The sequence below is a fragment of the Canis lupus genome, chromosome 21 (genome assembly GCF_011100685.1).
Source record: "Canis lupus familiaris isolate Mischka breed German Shepherd chromosome 21, alternate assembly UU_Cfam_GSD_1.0, whole genome shotgun sequence".
Classification (NCBI taxonomy): domain Eukaryota; kingdom Metazoa; phylum Chordata; class Mammalia; order Carnivora; family Canidae; genus Canis; species Canis lupus.
The window spans coordinates 37,026,920-37,050,191 of record NC_049242.1 but is presented as its reverse complement, the minus strand read 5'-3'; the positions used below and the strand labels follow the sequence as shown (position 1 = coordinate 37,050,191).

General features: G+C 38.3%; 1 protein-coding gene across 6 annotated transcripts in view; it reads left to right on the top strand.

The window, feature by feature from the left end:
* The window catches only part of LOC111089999 (glyceraldehyde-3-phosphate dehydrogenase-like), an 88,247-nt gene extending 72,755 nt beyond the window's left edge, over positions 1 to 15,492 (top strand). Inside the window, exons 5-6 of one of the 6 annotated variants that reach the window (XR_005375761.1) lie at positions 11,051 to 11,125; positions 15,308 to 15,492. The gene's annotated coding sequence lies outside the window, so the exon portion shown is untranslated. The other 5 variants (XR_005375763.1, XR_005375764.1, XR_005375766.1 and 2 more) reach the window with 5 other exon arrangements.
* Positions 15,493 to 23,272: the final 7,780 nt, after the last annotated feature.

The window sequence follows — 23,272 nt, the reverse complement described above, 5'->3', positions numbered from 1 at the left end:
AGTTGAGCACTTGCCTTCAGCTCGGGGTGTGATCTTGGAGTCCCAGGATTTAATCCCACATTGGGGTCCCTGCGTGGAGCTTGCTTCTCCCTCTGCCTCTCTCTCTGTGTGTCTCTCATGAATAAATTTTTAAAATATTTTTTAAAAAATAGAGAGCCCATACATAAACTCTTGTTTGTATGGTCAAACAATTTTGACAAGGGTATCAACACAATTTGATGGAGAAAAAACAGTCTTTTCAACAAATGGTGTTGGAAAAGCTAGATAATCACATGCAAAAGCATGAATGGCTCTTTAACAAACATCATATATAAAAATTAACTCAAAATGGAAAGAAAACTTAAATGTAAGATCTAAAAGTATAAAATTTTTATAAGAAAATATGCAACAAATGTTACACAGCATTGGATTTGGCAGTGATTTCCTGGATATGACACCAAAAGCATGGGCAACAACCTAGAAAATAGACAAATTAGACTTCATGGAAAATTTTTTATTTTGTGCATCAAAAGACATTATCAGCAGAGTAAAAAGGCAACAACTCACAGAACTGAAGAAAAATTTGCAAATCATATAAATGAAAAGTGATTAATATCCATAATATATAGAGAACTCCTAAAATTCAGCAACAACAAATACAACTTGATGAAAAACTAGACAAAAGATTTAGATATTTCTCAAGATGTGCAAGTCATCAAGAAGCACATGAAAAGATGCTCAATATCACTAATCATTAAGGAAATGCAAATCAAAATTATAATGAGATACCACCTCACATCTGTTAGGATGGCTACCATCTAAAAAACATAAAATAGCAAGTGTCAAGATGTGGAAAAATTGAAACCCTTGTGCAACGTTATTAGGAATGTAAAATGGCACAGCTTCTATGGAAAAGAGATGGCAGTTCCTCAAAAAATTAAAAAAGCAATTACTAATGATCCAGCATTCCACATCTGGATATATACCAAAAAAAATTGGAAGCAGGGACTCAAACATATTTTTACACTCATGTTCATAGCAATGTTATTCATGGTAGTTAAAACATGGAAGCAATCCAAGTGTCCATCAGCACATGAATGGAATAGCAAAATGTGGTATAAACATACAATGGAATATATTATTCAGCCTTAAAAAAGAAGGAGATTCTGACATATGCTACATCATGGATAAACCTTGAGGACATTATGCTAAGTGAAATGAGTCAGTCACAAAAAGACAAATACTGTATATTTCTATTTATATGAGACACATATTTAGAGTAGTCAAAGTTACAGAGACAGAAAGTAGAATTGTGTTTGTCAGGAGCTGAGGAGAGGGAATGGGGAGTTATTGTTTAATAAGTATAGGGTTTTAGTTTTACCAGCTTACAAGTTATGAAAGTGAATGGTAGGGATGGTTATGCAACATTATGAATGCATTTAACATCACTGGATGTACAGTTAAAAATGATTCAGATGGTAAAGTTTATGCTATGATATTTTATCTCAATATCTCAAATTTAAAAAAAGATACTGACCAAAAATGTAATGGTTTATTTCTGAACTCTCAATCCTATTCCATTTATCTGATGTCTAGACTAACACCAGTACTGCGGTGACTTGATTACTATAGTGAAGTTCTCAAACTTCACTAACTTTTGAAATCCTGAAATGTGAGTTCTCCAACTTTGTTCTTTTTCAGAGTTGCTTTGAATAAGAAAGCAACTTTAACTTTCTTTCAACTGCGTGTTCTGAGATAAGCATTTAAGAAGCATTTATAATAAACCCCATAGTTCAATATCTCATTTAATCCTCACAAAAGTCCTGTAAGGTAGTATGATGATTTTATTACATACACTCATATTTTTAGCATTTGTTATGTGTCGGGCATTGTGGATACAAGATAATAAGACTATACACTATGCAAGCTGATCCCTCTTCTTATACGTGAAGAACTGAGGCTCAAAAAGGTTAGGGAACTTTCTCAAATTAGAATATAATTCTTTTGACCCCACATCCCCTAATGTTTCCACTACAGCAAGGCTGATAGGTTGATTCCTTTTGTATAGTTCTCAAACTTCTATACTTTTTCTCTGACCTAGGTTAGGTGAGTGGCCACCTGAGTGACATGAAGGCAGGAATAAATAGTGGCTCCTATAGCCTTCTCAATTAGATGGGAGATCACTCAATCTTTTGTTCATTTAAAGAATACTTATTCAGGGACATCTGGGTTGCTCAGTGGTTGAGTGTCTGTCTGCCTTTGGCTCAAGGCATGATCCTGGGGTCTGGGATTGAGTCCCACACAGGGCTCCTTGCGGGGATCCTGCTTCTCCCTCTGCCTGTATCTCTGCCTCTCTCTGTCTCTCTCATGAATAAATAAATAAAATCTTTAAAAAAAAAAAAGAATATTTATTCAGGACCTACAGTGTGCCAAGAATTAGTGATATACCCAAGACTAAACAATGTCACAGCTTTCATGAAGTTTACTTTCTTACACAGAATATATATAAGAAGGAATTTCACAAATAATAAAATAATTACAGCAAATAATTGTAGATTGCTGTAAAGAAAAGGATAATGTGACATAATTGAGAATATCAGAGACAACTACTATTTTAGGGATTTTATGGAAAACTTCCTTGAGGAGTTAATGTGTGTCAAGTCATGAAGAATAGGGAGAACTAGCCTCATCAAGAGCATTCCAAGCATGGAGCACCTGGGTAGGCTCAGTCAGTTAAACATCTGCCTTCAGCTCAGGTCATGATCCCGGGGTCCTGGGATAGAGCCCCACATCATGGAAATCCACTTCTCCCTTTCCCTCTGCCCCTCCCCCTCTCCCCGTTCGTGCTCTCTCCCTCCTCCTCTCTCTCTCTTTCTTTATTTCAAATAAATAAAATCTTCTTTAAAAACTCCATAAAAATAAGAGCATTCCAAGCAGAAAAATTGTAACAGCAAAGTCCCTATGGCAGGAAAGAGTTCAGTGTACCCTAAGAACTAACGAAAAGCCAATATGACCACTGAGCAAAGAGGACAGTGATACTGGGGAGATAAGCAGGCAATATATGCAGGGCATTGTAGGTTACTTGAGCACTGATTTATCCCAAGTGCAGTTGGAAGTCTTAAACAATTTTAAACCAAAGAATGTTGTGATCTGATTTACGTTTTTAAAAGCTCAATCTGGCTGACATGTGCAGAGTGGATTGGGTGTAAGGATTACAAAAAGGAAGTCCAGTTAGGAGGCTATTGCAACTATCAAAATGAAAGGAGTCGGCCTTAGAAGAGGATGGTACTAGTAGAGACAAATCATACTAGTGATGGTACTAGTGAAGGTACTAGTGGATGCCTTAGACTAGGACTGTACTATTGGAGGTAAACAGAAGTAAAGAGATTCTAGATGTAATTTGAAAGTGAAATTAACAGGTTGACACTCAAATTTCTGGCATTAATAATTCACTGGTGGGTGGCATAGAGGGGGATGCTGACATGGGGAAGAGTGGGAGCCAACTAGAGTTTATGTAGGTTTCAAAAAATCATCAAGAATTCCTTTTTAAAAAAACTTTATTAAGTTTTTACATTTCAATTCCAGTATCATTAATATACAGTGTTATATATCAGTTTCTGGTGTACAAGGAATTCACTTTTAGACATATTACTTTGAAAATGCCTATGAGATGTTCAAAAACCATGTGGGATAAGGCTCAGGCTCTTCCAGCAACAAGAGCAGCTGAGGAAGAGGGCCTACTACCAGAAGTCTGGTCTTCTGGGCACTGAGGAGGTGGCAGACAAAGGAGGCCATTATCCTGAGGAGCACAGAGGAATAAAACCCAGGAATTAACTGTGCTATTTCAACTCAAATTAGCAAATATTTATTGAATATCCATAGGAATCACCTTGAGGCTATTTTCAGGTATTAGAAAGAGGTGTGAACTTGAAGAGAGAAGGCATGGTTTAAAGTCTGGTGACTATGGCAAAGTTTAAACTTTGTACTTTGTTGGAAAGTTGTGAAGATTACATAGAATAACTCACATAAAAACATCTGGCTATGTAAATGGAAGTTCATATTAGACATAGTGAAAGTAGGCATTATGATGAGCAATCAATATGAAATACTCTACTTTCAGTACTTATTGCTTTCTGAAAAAAAAAAACAGCAGCTTTGATGATGACTTAGCATGATCAAAATAAATGTATTTATTTTGCTGTACAGGCCAGTTTTTGCACCACTCAGGTGAAATAAATCAGAACAAAATAACACCAAGGAGACTGACATGTGTATACTGACCTGCCATGTGGGTGAAGAACACACGTCACAATCAATGGGTCTCAGCAGATCTTTACCCTGATTGCATGTGACCATGACTAACAGCCACAGCTTGATTACATTTGCTGCAATCCCTTTGCTGTTACATCCCCAAAATATCAGAATGTTGTTTGTACATCTTGTACCTTCTTTTGGAGCCCACCTGTCAGCATTAGCCCGTAAGCTTGGTAATACACACCAGTGATGATCTGCTTTCCCTCCATACAACTCATAGACTTGCTGCTTCAACAAAATAAGTAGGTTTTTTTTTTTTCCATTCTTGTGCTCTACCCATGTAGGACAAATCTTTTCCCAAACACCTTTTACTTCCACATTGCCAAATCTTTGTTGTTACAAAAGTTCCTTAGGCCTAGAATGTCTCCACTACTCACCTTCCTGCTGATTTACTATTTATATTTATAGACTGTGATTAATGCAAATTACCATTTCTCAAAACACTCAATGCAGTTTATTGCATCATCATCTATATTTCCATTTCATGCTACTTATTAATTCAATATACTTATTCAACAAATATTTATAGAATGCTGAATGTCAGGACTCTTTAAAATGGAAATGACAGAAACCCAATCCTAGTAGTTTAAATAAACTAGCTCACCATGTTTTCATCCTCACCTACCTTAAAGAAAGAGATAACCCCTCACCATTCCATCCTTAAGGGAAATTAAATATATTTTCCATTTTACCCAATTTATAATTCAATATACTTAGTCAACAAACATTTATAGAATGCTGCTAAATGTCAGGACTCTTTTAGATGCAACTGACAGACTCTCAGATCCAAATAGTTTAAACAAATCAGCTCACCTAAGTAAAAACTACAAGGAAAAACATGGTAAGATCCAGGAATTCAAATACGATTATTAGTTTTCATCTTTCTTATATACAGGCTGTTTAGCTTGGGTTCCCTACAAACAGAGTCTGAGATAGGATTCTTAGGAAAGTGATTTATTGAGGGAATGCTTTCAAGAAAAGGTATGTGAGGGAACCAGGGGAATAAAGCTAAGCAAGAACAGAGTCTCAGCTGGAAACTAGTTTTAGCCTTTTCCCATGGGAAATCTGAAGCTTAAATCACACCAGAGTTAATACCCCACCCTCAGGCAAGGGATCTGGTTTTGCACCCCCTTGCCAGTCAGTCAAGGGTTGTGGGATAAGGATGGATTGTTTGAGTCTCCCTGGTGAAGGAGATCTGGGTGAAGCACCAGCAGCATCCATGTGGCTGGCATGGTGGCTGCCAAGACTCATTTGCAGCTTGGCCAACCCCAGAGGAGAATCTTCCCCTTAAATCTCTTAACTGAAAAGCTTCAGGGAGAACTCTGGTGTGTGCAGCTCTTTTGCAATACACATGAGGTCAGAGTCAAGTGAAAAATATGGAGTGGATGCTTCATAGGAAAGAGGGTTCCTTTATTTAAGAAGGGGGAAGACGATGGGTAGGCAAACACAAGCACCCACTCCAGCAGGTACCAGGAACTGCTAGGGGCAGGCAAGAGAGACAATGGTGAAGGAAAAAAATACCCATGCCTCTGTGCTCATGCGGCACATGACCCTTGCTTAGCACAAGACACACAAAAAAACTAATGTGGTGAGACACATGCTTTGGTAGAAGAAGAATAGATTTCTGTGGGAGCCTTATATAGAAGGGGTCACCTCACCCTCCTCAGGGTTCCATATTTTATGTGACTTTGTATATCCAGCGCCCAGATGCTACCTTAAGTATTGTAAGTGCTCAAAGAGAGAGTAAATGTGTGGCTTGGTGTGTGGTTTCAGGGGTTTAAGGGTGCTCTCTGGGAGTTATCTTTTCAGTTAGGAACCATGCAAGAAAATCACCCGCTATTTCATGGCCACATCTTGCCATTAAGTAGAGCTATTCTTTTATCTGGCTCCTAATGACTTTTTGCCTCTTCACAAAATCTGAAACTGCTTTCGAAAGGTAGACCTGCTAACTCCAAGGATATCTCATTTTTCTCAGTTCAGTTCAACATTTAATTCGTTAATCAGCAGCTGTGTGTTAATAGAGTGCTAAGTGATGTGATGCAAAAGATACAGAGAATTCATTTATTCAAACTTTGGTGCCAGCACGCTAAGAACATAGGCCCGCTGCCAAATAGGATCAATGTAATGACCTGTAAGGGTGAGGGATGCAAATTTCATTTTGTGTGGTTTTGGGATAGCTGCCAGGGAAATTGCAGGTTTTTAAATGTGCTCTTGGTCATATTCAATATCACTAAAGATCAGCCCAATAGCATATAAATTCAAAGACGGAAGACTATTTAAGTACCTCACACAAGAGCAGCAAGTAGTCAGGCATCCTTGATTTTTACCTCTTTTCCGCTAGACCACCTCTGTAGGGGATTGCACCTATAGATCAAATCTCCATATCACCATCCCAGCCCTGAGTCACCCTCATCTCTCACCTGCAAGAGCCTCCTAAGTGATCTCTCAGATCCTATTCATTGCATACTTCCTATCCATTCACTACACTGCAAGCTGAGTTATTGTTTGAAATTGTGAACTTAGTCATATCTCTGTCCAATCCCCACCCCAGCCCTATTTAAAATCCTGTCTGGCTCCCTCAATTGCATAAAATCCAGACCCCTGACAGCATTCTGTTAAGACCTACATGAATTAACACACCCTTCTCTTTCTTTTCCCCATCTTTAAACTGCACCATAGTTGGCCTGTCTTCAGTTCTGCAGATACTGCAGGGGGAGAGCCTTCTCACACATGGCTCTTAGCCATCTGACTTAGTACATCTGACTCCATCTCAATTTTCAATTTAGGCTTAGATGATTCGGCCTTAAAGAAGTCCTCTCTGACATTTTATCTAAAGAGGGTATCCCTGGGGCACCTGGGTGGTTCAGTTGGTTAAGTGTCTGACTCTGGGTTTTGGCTCAGGTCATGATCTCATGGGTCTCATTGTGTCAGGCTCCACACTCAGTGGGGAATCTGCTTGAGATTGTTTCCTCTGTCTCTTCTCCCTCTGCCCCTCCCTCCACTCGTTCTCTCTCTCTCTCTCTCTCAAAACAAATAAACAAATAAATCTTTAAAAAAAATTAAGAGGCTATTCTTGGAGCACCTGGCTAGCTCAGTTAGTGGAGCATGAGAGTCTAAGTCTTAGGGTCATGAATGCAAGCCCCACATTGGGTATGGAGACTACCTTAAGGAAAGACATACCCCTCACCATACACCTTTATTCTCTATCAAGAGAGAACTAGTCCAGTTTATCCTTGATGCTTATCCCAATTTACATTTAAGTGTTCATTTATTTATTGCCTGTCTTCTCCACTAGGCTGAAATTCCAGGAAGGTAAGGTACAGTTTTATTTTCCAGTGGTATACTCGTTATCTAATTAAGTGCTTGTGTATAACAGGAATTCAATAAACATTTGAGTTAGTTTAATTCATCTATTTATTCATTTACTCAAGAATTTTTTTTTTTTGAGCCCTAAGACATTTTAAAAACTGCTGGATAGAAGTCAGGTGTGTGTAATTTTCAAGCTTTAAGCAGTTCTCTCTCTCTCTCTCTCTCTTTTTTTTTTTTTTGTAAAAATGGGAGACTTGTTTTGCCCTGTTTGCCTTTAAGGAAGACCTTATTTGATTTGAAGGAAACCACTTGAAGTGTTTGAAATATACATACATTCCAAATATCCATCTATTCCTTTTTGAGAAAAAAGAAATGACATGAAAGCAAATGTTTTGCATGAAGGAGCTCAGTTTTCTTTTTGATTATGTAATTTTGATGTGTTTTGGCAGTGCTATTCTGCAGAATTTGTACTTATTTAGGGAAAATTATTCTTTTCTTTGATTGAATTGTTTATTGTTTGCTATTGTGGAAATAAGAGTTTTTCCTCCCAGAGATCTGGAAATCTGAAAAATGTACCAAAATGTGAAGTTCCAAATATTATCTGGAAATGGGGAAAACAATAGAGAGGAAGGAACTAGACTGGGCTGGACCAGTCTGTCAGTGTCTACAGATAATTTGAAGGAATAACGAAACGGTGCTGATATTGACATATTTTGGATCTACTGAGACTGAACTTTTGTAGGCCATTCTGTACTACAACCTCTAGAGTAGAAGGGGTTTCTCCTGAATTAGGTATATATTTGTACTCCCAATCTTCCTGCCAGCCAGAAAGATGTTGATTCTGGAATAGAAAATGAGGATTAGGGTGATGGGCCTGAAAAGCTTCATGGTAGGTAGAACTTCAACTTCATGGCAAGCAAGATGCTCAAGGGCTTCTCTTTCATGAGAGATAAAATGGCATTGACCAGATGGTGGTGGAACAGTAGCTAGCCATGCGGAATCCTTCTAGGACCCTGACCAGATGAGTCTGAAGCTAGGTCTAAAGACTCTGAGCAGCTACACCCAGCAACAGGCATACACTGGATTCTCTGTTCTGCTTTCTGTTCATTTTCAATTAAAGGAAGGGCTTATTTCCTTCTCTTACTGCCCATGCCAGATGAGTGATGGCAGCATGTGTTCAAGAATGGGTGATAATCCCCACACTGCAGCATGTGACAGGCAGGAAAATGAATAACCCTGCTTATGGACAGAAAAGCAATATTCTAAGACCATTAGCTTAACTCGGTAGCATATTCCATCGGGTTGGATTTGTGGAACACATAGACTTCTTTGATGTTAAAACCACCAAGGCAAGAGAGCCTATTAAGTGAGAACACTTTCTTCAGTCAAGTGGGAAGGGGGCACCAAGTCTTCATTTTGGTATTAAAAAAAATCATTTCATATGTCCAATCTGAGGAGATGTAGACCTCTTAAGTCTATGACCGAGAATGAAAAAAAAAAAAAAAGAATTGTGAAGAGAATGAAAAAAAGAACTTGAAGCAAGTTATTTCCCCTCTCAGAGCCCCAGTTTCTTTGTTAGTGTGTTAGTCTGTTGGGGCTGCAGGAACAAACTACCATAGACTGGATGGTGTACAAACAGCAGAAATTGATTTCTGAACTAGCTTCCTGACTCATAGATGGCTGTCTTCTGTCTATGTCCCCGCATGTCAGAAAGGGGTAAGGGATATTTCTGGTGCCCCTTCTAGAGGCACTAATCTGATTCGTGGAGGGCTCCACTTTCATACCCTAATTACCTCCCAAAAGCCCCACCTCCAAACCCCACTGCATTGGGAAATAGGTCTCAATATATGAATTTGCTGAAGACATTCAGTCTATAGCGGTACTGTGAAGATACTGGGTTATTTTTTTTTAAGATTTTATTTATTTATTCATGAGAGACACAGGGAGGGAGAGAGGCAGTGACACAGGCAGAAAGAGAGAAGCAGGCCCATGCAGGGAGCCTTATGTGGGACTCCATCCTGGGACTCCAGGATCACGCCCTGGGCTGACGGTAAGCACTCAACCACTGAGCCACCCAGGGCTCCAGAAGATATTGTTTAAATAATCTCTAATGATCTTTTTCAATCTGAAACTATGATTCTTTCAGGCTACCCTCCATGAATTGCTTTTGATCTAGCTGTAGTTACAAAATATACACGTAAAACAGTTAAGTAATGTAATTCCTTACTCTAGACCCAGCTAAAATGTTACCTCCTCTGAGAAAATTTTCTTTCCACCCTCTCTGTCCTATTCCTAGATGCTTTTGTTGTCATATTCAAGAAATCATTGCCAAATCCAATGTCATGAAGCTTTCCCTTATGTTTTCTAAGAATTCTAGAAGTTTTAGCTTTTATGTTTATTTTATTTTTTTTTTAAAGATTTTATTTATTTATTCATGATAGTCACAGAGAGAGAGAGAGGCAGAGACACAGGCAGAGGGAGAAGCAGGCTCCATGCACCGGGAGCCCGACGTGGGATTCGATCCCGGGTCTCCAGGATCATGCCCTGGGCCAAAGGCAGGCGCCAAACCGCTGCGCCACCCAGGGATCCAGCTTTTATGTTTAGATATTTGATCCACTTTGAGTTAATGTTTATATATAGTATAAGGTAAGGATCCAGCTTCCAGGTTTTTGCATGTGGATGTCCAGTTTTCCCAATACCATTTGTTGAAAAGACTGTCCTTTCCCCCATTGAATTGTCTTGGCACCCTTGTCAAAAGTCATTTGCCCATGTATGGAAGGATTTATTTCTGTGTCCTCTAGTCTATTCCATTGGTCTTCATATCTGTTATTATACCAATAACCACAGTGTTGATTACCATAGCTCCGTAGTAAGCTTTGAAACAAAAAAGCATTGTTTTGCAACTGTGTTCTTTTTCAAAATTATTTTGGCTATTCAAGATCTGTTGAGAGTCCATATGAATTTTAGAAGGATTTTTCATTTGAATTAGGGACAAATGGGGCTAGGAAGGGAAAGATAAGGGAAAAGCCTAGAGTTAGGCTCCCACAAATCTCTGGGATCCCATAAATCCCAAGGACACCAAGAGACTCCAAGGTCAGGCTCCCATAAATCTCAAGGACACTGAGATTGCAACAAAAACAGAGACAAGGCAACAAAAACAGAGATAAGGAAGTAAATCTGGCCCCCTGGCTCCAAAATACTAGGGAGTATCTTCCTTTGATGGCTACCAAGTAATCACTGAGACTCAAAATAGTCATATGTCATTCACTCAAGACAGCACAAGAAATCTCAAGTCCATAAGCTCCCTAGTCAGGTTTTCTATAAAAAGGCCAGCCAAAAAGATCCTCCAGTGGCAACCCTGTAGGGACCCCTCTCACTTCTTACAGCTTTCTCTGTATCTTTGCTTAATAAACTTCTCTCACTTTACTCACTCTCCTTTGTCTGTGAGGTCCATTCTTCAACTCCATGGGACAAGAACCAAGCTCTCCTGCACGGTTTCTGCAAAAAAATCACTGAATTTTCGGTACGGATTGCATCGAATCTGTAGATTGCTTTGGGTACTATTGACATCTTAACAATATTAAGTCTTCCAATCCATGACCATGGGATGTCTTGCTATTTATTGGTGTCTTTAATTTCAGCATTGTTTTGTAGCTATCACTATGCAAGTCTTTCACTTTCGTGGTTAAGTTTATTCTTATATATTTTATTTTTTTAATGCTATTGTAAATGAAATTGTTTTCTTGATTTCCTTTTTGGATTGTTAATTGTGAGTGTAAATAAGTGCAACTGGTTTTTGTGTGTTGATTGTGTATCTTGCAATGTTGAATCTATTAATTCTAACTATATGTGTTTTTGTATGTGTGTGTGTGTGTGAGATCTTTACAGTTTTCTACAAACATGGTTACATTGTCTGTCTAATTATGTTGTCAGTCTGATTATGCTGCCTTTATTTCTTTTGTTTGCCTAATGGCTCTGACTAGGACTTCCAGTACTATGTTGAATAGGAATGATGAAAGTGAACATCCTTATCTTGTTTCTCATCTTAAAGTAAAAGCTTTCAGTCTTTCATTATTGAGTATGATGTCACCTGTGGGTTTTTCATATATGGCTTTTATTATGTTGAGGTGCTTTCCTTTCTTTCCTTTTTTTTTTTTTTTGAAGATTTTTTATTTATTTATTTAAGAGAGAGAGATCACAAGCCAGAGGGGCAGAGGGAGAGGGAGAGAGAATCCCAAGCAGACTCCACATCCAGCTTGGAGCTGGGTGCAGGGCTTGATCCCACGACCCTAAGAGCACCACCTGAGCTGAAACCAAGAATCAGTTGCCCAATGGACTGTACCACCCAGGCACCCTGAGGTGGTTTCCTTTTAATCCTAGTTTGTTGAGTGCTTTTATCATGAAAGGATATTGAATTTTGTTAAATGCTTTTTCTGCACCACTTGAGATCATCATGTATTTTTTTTTCTTTTTATTCTGTAAATGTGGTAGAGTACATTGACTTTTGCATGTTGAACCATCTATGCATTCCAGAAATAAAACCCACTTGCTGATGGTGCATAATTGAGCCCATTTTTAAACTAAATGAAACTGAGCATTTTTACGCCCCTGCTAATTAGCTCTTGGGAAGCTTGAGAAGATCAAAATAATTTTAGAAGCTAGAGAAACTACATTTCCTCACATATAAATTATAGTATATAATATAGTAAACACATTTTAATATACTGTTTTAGTGTATGTCTCTATGTGTGTGTTGGAGGGGTGAATAGATGGGCGATATACCATAATTATTATAAGACGGTTATGGGATCATCTTCTTCTGTTCAAATTGTGCCTCTGTCATTATAGTTGGGTAACCCTGGACAAGTTTTAAACTTATTTATGTTTCAGATTTCTCAGTTGCAGAACACAGGTTAAAAAGTCTCACTTTAGGATTGTTGTAAAGATTAAAGAGATAATGTGTATAAAGCACTTAGACTAGTTCCTGCCATCTAGTAGGAGCTCTATAATTATTATAATATTATTGCAATCTGATTAATGAAAGATAGGAGTCTTTTGCTGAATCCAAGCTGAATCAGAGTGTCAACTAAACTATTTAGTGGCAAGGAAAACATTTACAGCTAAAAAACTATAGGCAGAGACCTTTATACTAGATAGAAGATTGTCCTCTTTATCATTTATGTATGTCATCTTATTTATACCAGAAAAGAAACCAAGATGACAATCCTTCAGTTCTCCCTCAGGTAAAAAATAATCTTTCAATCTGCAGTGATTGCATAGAAGTGTAGGAGCCTGACCTTGAAATTTCTTAGCACCCACGGGAATAAGGTTGTGTACAGGTTAAACAGCGACATCTGCCCCTCCACTCCAATGGACCAAGTATTAATCATATTTTTCTGTCGCCCCAACTAGAGTGTTATATTCCTCAAGGTCAGTGTCTGTGACTGACCTTCTCTATAATCTCTATAATCTTCCAACACAGGGCCTTGACCTTAACAGATATGTTTTGGGTTGAATTCCATGCTTTCATTTTTTTTAAGTGTTTATTTACTTTCCAGTTAGTTAACATACAGTGTAATATTAGTTTCAGGTGTACAATTGAGTGATTCAGTACTTCCATACAACACTCAGTGCTCCTCCCAATAATGCACTCCTTATTCCCCATCACCTATTTAACCCATCCTCCCACCTCCTGCTTACATTCTTTTGACCTTTATTCTCTGTAATATGACATCGAGGATAAAGCCATGGATGAAAGAGACACAGATGTAAATTCTGGCTATGTCCTCTCACTAGTTGAATAAACTTGAACCAGTAACTTTGTAAGTCTAAGCTTCACTTAAAGAAAGAAACAATATTTACCTCAGATACTGTGAGAACCAAATAAGACAAGTATAGTGTAAAGAGCTGTGGAAAGTGACAGATGATTTTTAAAAATCTTTCACTCTCGGGACACCTGGGTGGCTCAGTGGTTGAGTGTCTGCCTTTGGCTCAGGTTGTGATCCTGGGGTCCTGGGATTAAGTCCCACATCAGGTTCCCCTTAAGGAGCCTGCTTCTCCCTCTGCCTGTGTCTCTGCCTCTGTGTGTGTGTGTGTGTATGTGTGTGTCTTGAATAAATAAAATCTTTTAAAAAAAAATCTTTTGCTCTGAATTTTGCTATTAAGTAGTCTAATTCTCAATTCAACTCATAAGCATTTTTTTTCGCTGACAGTTACACTAATTTATCCTGCTAGTATCTCCTTGAATTTTTTAAATGATGGACTTCATTTTTTAAAAGTCTTAGATTTACAGAAAATCTAAGCAGACAGCACAGAGAGTTCTACTATTCCCCTCACACACACACGGTATTAACATGTTACATTAGTATGGTAATTTGTTATAATTAATAAGCCAACATCAGTACGTTTTAATTAACTAAAGACCATGGCCTATTATTTTTTCCGTAGTTTTTGTCTAACTTCCTTTTTTCTGATCCAGGATCCCACCCAGGACACTACATTACATTTAGTCATAATGTCTCATTAGGCTCCTCTGGGCTGTGACAGTTTCTCAGACTTTTCTTGTTTTGATGACTTGACAGTTTTGAGGAATGCTTGTCAGGTGTATTGTAGGATTCCCCTCAATTAGAATTTGCCTCATGTTTTTCTCATGATTAGACTGGGGATATGGATTTTTGGGAGCAATATCACAGAGGTAAAATGGCATTTTCATCACATAATATTAAGGGTAAATTCTATCAATGTGACTTATGCTGTTAATGTTGACCTTCATCACAGGTAGTGTTCTTCAGGTTTCCCTACTATAAAGCTACTCCTTTTCCCCTTTTCTATCCTGTATTCTTTGGAAGAAGCTACTCTACACTTAAAGAGGGGGTAGTTATGCTCCTTCTCCCAAATTATTTAAAACAAATACTTTGATACACAAGTGGATTCTATAAAACAGAGTTGTATGTTATTGCCTGCCTTGTCCAGAGCTCCTTTTAAGGAAAGTTACCTCTATCCACAGCTTCTGCTAAATGGACAGCCAGCCCCAGGACCATAATTGGGACAGAAATGACCACCTAACCTTCAGTATTTATTCTGTTCAAACTAAATGATTAAATTACTTTTGATTCTGTTGGCATGTATTTAATTCTCCCACATTTAAAAAAACCACTGACTCTCTTTAACAAAGAGAATCCTCATTTACTTAATGTGTTGAAATTGTACTTTTGGAAGAAAAGTTTCCTCCAATGCTTAACTTTTTAAATACTCTATTGAGCAAAGCCTACTTATTTCTTGTTTGTGGTTGTCAATATTTTTTTAACAGTAAGATTATGCAAATTGAAAAAAGAGCAAACTCTTGGGACACCTGGGTGGCTCAGAGGTTGAGCATCTGCCTTCGGCTCAGGGCGTGATCCCGAGGATTGTGGGATTGAGTCTCACATTGGGCTACCTGCAGGGAGCCTGCTTCTGGCTATGTCTCTGCCTCTCTCTTTCTCTCTCTGTCTCTCATGGATAAATAAATAAAATCTTTTTTTAAAAAAGAGCAAACTGTTATAAAGTGCTCCATTGCTAAAATTGAATTGTCTTACACAGATATTCCTAAATACTCATCTAGCATGGGAACATATGAAATCAGTGTATGTAGAGATGAAGAAGGAAGTTTTAACTGAAGACAATGTTTTTTGGCTGTTTTGTTTTGTTTTGTTTTGTTTTCTGCCAGTGGACAGCAATTTTAAAAGCCACTGATCAAGAGATGAAATGTAATCCTGAAGAGTAGAAGAGCAGTTTCCTGCCATGAAAGATGGATGGTATTATTATATGCCTCAATAAATCAAATTGAAGAGCAGTTCTCAGAGTTGTTGAGTTTATTTCAGTACATGTTTAGGATATCAGCACGTATGATAATGTAGAGTATGTTTTCTCTTTACTGTATGTTTAAGGTAGGAAAGAACAAAATAATTTGGATTTAGAAGCCATGTTACAATGTATTTTGAGCATAAATTATAACTGCAAAAAACTTTATTCAAGAATTCTGCAAAACCAGGACAGCCCGGGTGGCTCAACGATTTAGTGCTGCCTTTAGCCCAGGGCGTGATCCTGGAGACCCAGGATGGAGTCCCATGTCGGGGTCCCTGCAAGGAGTCTGCTTCTCCCTCTGCCTGTGTCTCTGCCTCTCTCCCTCCCTGTGTCTCTCATGAATAAATAAATAAAATCTAAAAAAAAAAAAAAAGAATTCTGCAAAACAAGAAAAAGTAAGAAAAAGTCAATACTCAAGGAAATATAAATAAAAGGGTATGTAATTTAAATACTTGTAATTTATTTTGGATAAACACAAATAATTTTTTAGTATAAGTATGCATTATTGGTAATAAAATGTGCTGAATGTGAAAAAATAGAAATATCACTTCTTTTATCTCAGTGTACATATGCATAGGTAATTAGAAATCGTTCAAATCCAACTGGGTGCCTGGTGGCATTTTAAAAATTCCTCTTTGTGGGGATCCCTGGATGGCTCAGCAGTTTAGTGTCTGCCTTTGGCCCAGGGCGTGATCCTGGAGTCCCGGAATTGAATCCCACATCAGGCTCCCTGCATGGAGCCTGCTTCTCCTCTCCCTCTCCCTCTGCCTATGTCTCTGCCTCTCTCTCTCTCTTTCTCTCTCTCTCTCTGTGTCACTCATGAATAAATAAATCTTTTTTAAAAATTCCTTTTTTTAATTGTGTAAAGAACATTTAACATGAGATCGATCCCCTTAATAAAATTTTAACTATACAATATGTTATTATTGACTGATGCCTTATGGTTTTATTTACTGAATCTGGTGGCCCTAGTAATGTTAAGATCTGAACTCAGGTCTTTTGACTCCACATCTACTGCTCTTTCCATTGTGATCTTCCTTCTAGTTGATTTCATAAACTAACCAACCACATGAGTATGTTTGGAATTAAGTTTCGTAGTGACTTTTTTTAATACTTTATTTGTGCCCTAGACATCTGGAGAATTTCCCTGCAGGGAGAATATAGAATCTCATCTTCATGCCTCTCTTTGCACCATTTGAGCATTTTTCTGAACAGTTTGTTGAGTTAGACAATACTGAAGATTCTCTCCACTGTTGAAAGATGAAGTCCATAGCATTCTAGGTGTAGCATTTAGAGCAGCTAGCTCTGTGATGTTTGAAATGCCCTGCATTCAGCTTAGAAAGGACACAGAGGGATCCCTGGGTGGCGCAGCGGTTTGGCGCCTGCCTTTGGCCCAGGGCGCGATCCTGGAGACCCGGGATCAATTCCCACGTCGGGCTCCTGGTGCATGGAGCCTGCTTCTCCCTCTGCCTGCGTCTCTGCCTCTCTCTCTCTCCTCTCTGTGCATTCTCATGAATAAATAAATAAAATCTTTAAAAAAAAAAAAAAGAAAGGACACAGAAAGTTCCAAATTGGAATTACATCACTTTAAAAGGATTTGTGAAAACAACGTTATTATTGTTAATTACAGTTTTAATCAAGACTGTATGCAGTAGGCAAAGTGCATGGATATACATTACTCTGTATGATCTTCATAGTAATCATATAGGGATAGTTTATATTTATTTTCATGTGGAAATTAAGGCTTTGTAATAAAAACAACTTATCTAGGGTTATGCAACTAATAGGTGCCAGAGCTACGATCTTTGCCCTCATCTTCCATACTCAGGTCCTGAGCATTTCCACTGCACGGTGCTGCTAGTGGGTATGAGAAGAATGTAGCTTCTGAGGCCACCTGTCAGTTTATTAATTTGTGTAGGAATCCACTCTCCAATCACATTCAGCACATTTTATTACCAATAATGCAAAGATATGATTAGTCTTAGTTTTAATTGTACAATCTTGTGAAATTAGCAAATTCAGAATGGATTTTATGAAATTAGCAAATTCAGAATGGATTTTATGAACCTACTGCCTACTGCTCAGAATTCTTTGCACTTCAGGGGACTGGGCTGGCAGATCTTAGAGATGGAGAGCAGATTGGGCCCAGCTGCTCAATACTCTCCCTGTTTATTACTGGGGACTCCTGGAGTGAAGCAGATCCTCAGGGCAGGAATATTTTCCCTTCAGATTTAGTTTCAACATGCATTTTTTGAGTGCCAGTTGTATGCAAAACACTTTCACATATGTTAGGTCATATCTGAAAGCTCATAACTCAAAGGAGGGAAGGCAGTATTCTACTTTGAGATGTGGAAATTGGGATCTGAAAAGTGAAGATGCTGTAACTTAAAAAAAAAAAAAAGACCTAAATATGAGATCTGAAGCCATAAAACTGAAAGAAAAAATAGGCAGTGACCTTAGCAACATATTTCTGGGTATGTCTCCTCAGGCAACGGAAGCAAAAGTAGAAATAAACTTTTGCGACTACACCAAAATTAAAAGTTTTTGCATGACAAAGGAACCATCAACATAACAAAAAGGCAAGCTACTGAAAGGGAGAAGATATTTGCAAATGATACATCTGATGAGGAGCTAATACCCAAAATATATAAAGAACTTACAGCTGAACACCAAAAAAACAAATAATCCGATTAAAAATGGGCAAAGGACCTGAATAGACATTTTTCCAAAGAAGACATCCAGATGGCCAAGAGACACATGAAAAGATGCTCACATCACTCAACATCATGCAAATCAAAACCACAATTAGATATTACCTCCCACCAGTCAGAATGCTAAAATCAAAAACAAGTAATAAATGTTGGTGGGGCACCTGGGTGGCTCAGTGCTTGAGTGTCTGCCTTTAGCTCGGGTCATGATCTTGGGTCCTGGAATCAAATCCTGCATCGGGCTTCCCACAGGAAGTCTGCTGCTTTCTCTGCCTGTGTCTCTGCCTCTCTCTGTGTCCCTCATGAATAAATAAATAAAATCTTTAAAAAAAAGAAAGCAAGTGTTGGTGAGCATGTGGAGAAAAGGAAGCCCTCATACACTGTTGGTGGGAATTTAACTTGGTGCAACCATTGTGGAAAATAGTATGAAAGTTCCTCAAAAAATTAAAAATAGAAATATCACATGATCCAGTAATTTTACTACTGGATATTTAAAGAAATGAAAACACTAATTCAAAAAGATATTTGCACCTCTATGTTTATTGCAGCAGTATTTACAGTAGCCATGATATGGAAGCAACCTGTCTATCGATAGATGGATAAAGAAGATGTTGTATACACACACACACACACACACACACAATGGAATATTACTTGGCTGTAAAAGAGAATGACATCTTACTATATTTAGGACAACATGGATGGACCTAGAGGATATTATACCAAGAGTAATGTCAGAGAAAGACAAATACCACATGATTTCACTTATGTGTGGAATCTAAAAAACAAAACATAAACAAACAGAAACAGACTCATAAATACAGAAAACAAAGTGATAGTTGCTAGAAGGATGGGAGATGGATGAAATAAATGAAATTGGATTAAGAAATAAGTGTCCCCTGGGATCCCTGGGTGGCGCAGCGGTTTGGCGCCTGCCTTTGGCCCAGGGCGCCATCCTGGAGACCCGGGATCGAATCCCACGTCGGGCTCCCGGTGCATGGAGCCTGCTTCTCCCTCTGCCTGTGTCTCTGCCTCTCTCTCTCTGTGACTATCATGAATAAATAAATAAAATCTTAAAAAAAAACAAAAAAAAAAAAAAAAAAGAAAGAAGTGTCCCAAACTTCTGGGGCACCTGGGTGGCACAGTCAGTTAACTGTCCAACTTTTGGTTTCAGCTCAAGTCATGATCTCAGTGTCATAAGATCCAGCCCCTTGTCGGGCTCCATGCTCTGTGGGAATCTGCTTAAGATTCTCTCTCTCCATCTCCCTCTGCTTCTTCCCCCTGCACTCTCACACGCACACTCTCTCTCAATAAATAAATTTAAAAATCTTGTTTTTTAATATTTTATTCATGAGAGACAGAGAGAGAGGCAGAGATATAGGCAGAGGGAGAAGCAGACCCCCTGTGGGGAGCCCAATGTGGGACTTGATCCCAGGACCCCAGGATCACAACCAGAGCCAAAGGCAGACGCTCAACCTCTGAGCCACCCAGATTCCCCAGTAAATAAATCTTTAAAAAAAAAATATAAGCTTTCTAAAATAAATAGATCATGGAGATGAAAAGTAAAGCATAAAGAGTATAGGCAATAATATTCTAATAATGGTATATGGTGACAGATGGTGATCATACTTACTGTGGTGAGCATTGCATAATGAATAGAATTGTCAAATCACTCTGTTAGGCACCTGAAACTGATATAACACCGTATGTCCACTTCAATAATAAAAAAATTTTAAAGAGAACTCAGTAGCTCAATATCTCTAGAGGAGCTTAAAGCAAAAGAGTAAATCACCTATTCAGACATCGTCTAATCTGTCTGGAATCAGGGGAACTGTAGCTGGATTTCCTAACCTTGGAAGTTTCCTTAGCCCTGCTAAGTCCCCAAAGCCATACTAATTCCTATTGTGCAAACAGAAGAAAAAAGTATTAGTCTAAAATTAAACGTCCCATCATGCAACAGGAAACACATGGCCCTTTTATCTTTCCCTAATGTGAGGAATACAGTAGGTGGTCTGATCCTAGTTTCAGAGAACTTGAGAGTGCCAAGAAAGGCTGAGCTTTTCAAAGCAAGGAGCTGTGGTCAGCTTTTCTGTCAATGTCACATCAGCCTCGCGTGCCCACATAGCCCCTAGCCCTCTTATTTTTTAAATGATGTCCTTCTATCTAATGACTGCAGTCCCAGACCCTGATGATTCAGATAAACAATGTGCCAAGTCTTGGCAGCTATATCTCTTCTCTGTGGGAAGGTCAGAAAGTCCTTTAAAAAATCTGAGAGACATAAAAATATTACTAGCATGCATGAATTTAGAAAGGACTCCAAGATAAAACTTGTTGTTGTACACACAAATGCCTTCCACAGATTGCACGCAAGCTCCTTCCCTAGGATCGTGGCTCATCTCTGCTCTTCTTCTACTAGCATATATTCAGTCTTTGTTGCCTCCGTGCCTCTGTGCATGCTGTTCCCTCTGTTTTTTTCACCTCTCGTGGAAAACTCAATCATCCCAGAGAGCATTTCAGCTTCTCAGTGAAATTGCTTCCAACAGCTCTGTGGAAATTCAGTCACTTCCTCATATGCCTTTCTTCATATCTCTATTATAACACCTATCACATTATATATAATTGTGTGTTAAACTTGAGGGCAGAGATCATGTCTCAGTTATCTAGTGCTTAACATAGCTCTTGGCTGATGGTAGATACTCAATGCATTTTTTTGAACAAGTGAACATTGTTTAAAATGTTTGCTTTGGTTGTCTGAAAAACTAGTTTAATGCTGTGGTTGTCTTAATAGGACGATTTATTCTTATTTACTTGCAGTAGGAGGAACACAGTAAAAGCACTAATTGCCTTATTCCTGGAAGGCTGTCAATTATGTCAAATTTACTCAAAGAAGTGGGAAAGATCTACAAATTAAAATGCTAAACATGGCATTATAATAACAATGAAAGTGTGTTTATAAAAATCATTCACATTTCTAATTCTCCTTCCTCTCAACAGTATATAACCAAAAAATGGTACACAAACATCACGTGTAGACTTCACATCAGAAGAGGTTTTCAAAAAGACCAAAATAATAGATTTTTTTACAGTCAAAAGGAATCTCTTGGTTTCTTAGTTCAACCCTCCACTATGTATGAATCTCTATACTGACAAATGCTCATGTAGCTGCTACTCACACTTGCAGTGATGGGGAAATTCATTACTTACGAAGGTACTTGATTCCCTACCTTATTTTTTTAAGTGGGCTCTACAACCAACCCGAAGCTCAATTGCAGGGCTTGAACTCATGACCCTGAGAGCAAGACCTGAGCGGAGATCAAGAGCCAGATGTTTATTTAACCCACTGAGCTACCTAGGTGCTCCTTCATTCCTTATTTTAATAATTAAAATGTCCAAGTTCAGCTCAAATCTGCCTTCTTGTAATCTTTGATCGTTAAACTCAGTCCTTCTTTCAACCACAGTAAATATCCATTCTCTGTGATCACTTCATCAAAAATTAAAAGCAGCTATTCTATCATCATCCCAAGTCTTTTCTAGACTTCTCCAGTTTTCATTCAACTGCTTCTCATATGTCATTTTTTCCAATATTTTTGGCAATCTAGTTCATATCCTCCAGTCATCTTATAGTTTGTAGCACCTCTAAAATGCATTCTGGACATACACTCCAGGTGAGATTTGCCCACGGAGGAGTATTTCCAAGAGCATGACCAATACATATCGCTCATTCTAGACTCTGTACAGGTACTGTCAAAACCTGGCCTGGCTTGTACTTGATGTAGAATCGAACCTTGGCAATGGTTAGCAGGAAAGGGGATAATAGAACACCTGGGTGTCTCAGTCAGTTGAGCATCTGCTTCAGCTCAGGTCATGGTCTCAGAGGCCCAAGATTGAGCCCTGAGTCAAGCTCCCTGTGCAGCAGGGGGTCTGCTTCTCCCTCTGCTCCTCCCCATCACTTGTGTACTCTCAAATAAAAAGAAATAAATCTTTAAAAAAAATAAAAAGGAATTACATGAAGCCTGGATAGGACCAGAGCTAAGAAAACTAATCCAATGCTGGAATTTAATTGGAGGCAAGCTGCCTAAATGAATCCTGAATGCATCCAGGGCATTCAAAGGGTTTTGAACTGGAGCAGGCTATAGCAATATTTGAAGTCAAACAGGTGGCAGTACTATGCCTTTGCTAAATTTTAGAGCAGGTTCTTAATTATCATCAGGGGAACCTGAAAGTCAAGACCCAACCCCTGGGCAAAGAGGCTGGTAAAGGCTTGTAAAGACTGGAATGCAAAGAAGAGCTACTTTTCTAGGGAGAAACTAAGATGGTAAGAATCAGAATGGCTCCAGAGTTATAAAGACTTTGATTGAATTCCATCTTCTCCACTTTCCAATCCTTAGTTTCCTCATGTGAAATTTGGGCTAATAACTATTTAAAGGATGACTGTGAAGATGTCATGGGATAATACACATAAAATCTGGCAGATAGTGCTTAGCAAGTGTTTTCCTGCAAATTAAAATGCATACATGAAATTTAAGTTAAATGAATTTTAAAGTAATTTCACATCTAAACCCTTAGAATTAATTACATACAAAAAACATTTTCTCAAAATACTTTTAACACTTCCTTTAAGAAAAGCACTGTGTCTACTTTTTTGGAAAGATGACCAGGAGTAATATGGTTTGACTGAAAATGGCTTACAAAGTAGGAATAACATAATGTGATTATTTATAATCCCCACAGTAATTATACCAATAGTGTAGTTATGACCAATGCACTTATTTTCAGATTTTACTTTCAAATAACTTTGCCATATATCTTTGAAATCAGTCTTTCTTATAATATAAATTCATTAATCCACTCAGAATTACAATTCAGTATTTGTTAGACATCTTTGCATAAACTCTTTTCCGAGGTCCACACTGTTTTCCTTCTAATATCCAATTATTTAAAATTTAAGAGGAATGGGCACCGCCCAGTGAGGGTGTGTGTGTGTGACTTTGAGCCTATAGTTACAAACCAGAGAATTGGGAGTGACATCATCTATGACAATAGAAAAGCTTCTCTTGGTAAGTGGAAGACCTATATATAAAAGTCACACTTGAGAGTCTACAGTCAAATTCATCAGCTTT